The sequence below is a fragment of the Pteropus vampyrus genome, unplaced genomic scaffold, assembly GCF_000151845.1.
Source record: "Pteropus vampyrus isolate Shadow unplaced genomic scaffold, Pvam_2.0 Scaffold218, whole genome shotgun sequence".
NCBI classification, from domain to species: Eukaryota; Metazoa; Chordata; class Mammalia; order Chiroptera; family Pteropodidae; genus Pteropus; species Pteropus vampyrus.
The window spans coordinates 334229-336557 of record NW_011888999.1 but is presented as its reverse complement, the minus strand read 5'-3'; the positions used below and the strand labels follow the sequence as shown (position 1 = coordinate 336557).

The window sequence follows — 2329 nt, the reverse complement described above, 5'->3', positions numbered from 1 at the left end:
ACATTTTCTTCTCTGAACTGATAAACAAGAACAAGCGAATGAGGAAAATCTATTATGCCAATTATGACTACATTCATCCAGCTCAGTGATATGCATTTAAACATAGTGGAGTTAAAAGATAATTACTAACTCATGAAAAGCATTGCACTAGGAAAGTAGTAAAGTTTAAAATTTTTCAGGAAAGATATACAAAAAATTAAAAAAAAAAAAAACTTTTGAGGCTCATTGTTAATACTTTCTGTAAAACATCAACTTCTATTCTAGAATCTTATACTGTCTGTTGTTGCCAACTTCAGTGGGCTCCTTTTCCCTGCACATGTCAGAACCAAAAGAAAGATGGGCTAGAGTTTGTAGCAAAGAAAGTAGAGATTTATTAAGGAAATGGTGCCAAGCCCAAGACACAGGTAAGCTAGCACTCAGAAACCTGGCTCTCTGATGGCCTCTAGGGCAGGGGTCCCGAACCCCTGACCCTGGCCCTGTACTGGTCCATGGCCTGGTAGAAATGGAGCCTCACAGTAGGAGGTGAGCAGTGGGTGAGCAAGTGAAGCTTCATTTGTATTTACAACTGCTCCCCAGTGCCTCAGCTCCACCTCATATCATCAGGCATTAGATTCTCAGAAGAAGCACCAGTCACTGGTGCCAACAGGTTTGGGGACCGCTTCTCTAGGGTCTAGGTTATATAGGGGAAAATTCATTAGTAGCTGAGGGATTTGGGGTCGTGGGCCCTACTGATTGGTCGCGGTTGGGATAAGAGGCAGTCCATCATTACATCTGATGTCATTAATGGCATCATTCTGTTTGGTTTCAAAGGGATGCCAGTAGGGTTGTTCCATCTTCATGGGTGTGGAGCTGCAAGATCTTCTGTTTAATTTGAAAAAAAACTGTTTCTGTGGTCAACAGACCTGAGGCTTTGTTTCTAAGACTATTTGATGGTGACCTAAGGGCATAATGATTAAGGGAGTGGTAGTGCAGTATGAAGAAGGAGAAAGAAAGAAAAGAAGCAAGTGAGCCCAAGTCCAGTTTAAATCAAGAAATAAAAGAGAAAAAGTCATTTTAAAGAAGATTTACAGTTATGCTGTCACAGTTACACAGTTACACAGTTACACGATTGTATCATCCAGTACAGGGAAATTTATTTTAACAGTAACATATTGCATCAACTTTAATACTAGTTTCTTTAAAGCCGGACTAATAGTTTATTATCCATGCGTCTTTAAGATTTTTATTCTATGAATTTGTGTCAAAAGTAGAAGAGTTTCAAAACCGAACATATCTGGAGTTTAAATAATGAACTAGGAGATGTGAGTCTTTGGAGTGCTTACCTATATTCTTTAGACTCAAAAGACCTATTGAAAAAAAATAAAAAGGAAAATTAATGGCAACGCCTACTTTTTAGTTTTGTGAGTTTTATGTTAAAAAAAAATAATATTTAACCATGTAAATTTAAAGATCAAATTGGCTTTATTAAGCGATTCATAAATCGTTCAGCATTCTGTCTAGCAACTAGGAAACTATGAGGAGTTGTACAAAATGGAAGGTTTTTATAGGAAGAAGAGAAGGGTAAGAGAGCTATCAGCAAAAGAAGGGAGAGTTATTTTGGGGCTGGGACACCTTTTCTTTGGGGGATAAGAATGGGAGGTTTTGTTTGTTTGTTTTTAATGCCTACAGCACCCGGTATTCCTAGGTGGTCTCCCATCCAAGTACCAACCAGGCCAGACCCTGTTTGGCTTCCGAGATCAGACAAGATTGGGCACATTCAGGGTGGCATAGCCATAGGGGAGGGTTTTTTGCCTTGAAGATTGTCTTTTTTTACTATGGGGGATGTTGAGGGCCCAGGTGACAGAATGCCTTCCTGGTGCTTATCCAAAAAATTCCTTTTTGGTAGATTAGCATTATGTTTCTGGGAGAAGTTGAAACTCCAATTAGACCAGTTATTAAATCTAAGTTTGATATCATGGGCTTTTTAGCACAAGAGATACCATTTTGGGCCTCTTTATTTTAATTTTTTTCATTAACAGAATAAAACAAGATAATAATTAGAAAAGTTACCTAGCAGGCATTAAATAAATGTTGCAAGGATGATTGTCATAATGCTTTTAATATAAAAATTAAATTCAGTAAGAAAAAAATAATCCAGTTATAAAAATGACAACTACACTACAAAGACAAATATACTCCAAACAAATATGAACTTATGGTTTTAGAATTATTATTCACAGTTGAAAATAGACATATTCACAAATGTAACCCAAGAGTTTAATTAACATCAAGTTAGCCTATTTTGTTAAGAGGCAAGTTCGTAACTGGTGGGAAAGGAGTTGTGGAAACT

General features: G+C 37.1%; 1 pseudogene; it reads right to left on the bottom strand.

Moving 5' to 3' along the window:
* Nucleotides 1-1659: 1659 nt before the first annotated feature.
* Nucleotides 1660-1778, bottom strand: LOC111747351 (annotated as a pseudogene).
* Nucleotides 1779-2329: the final 551 nt, after the last annotated feature.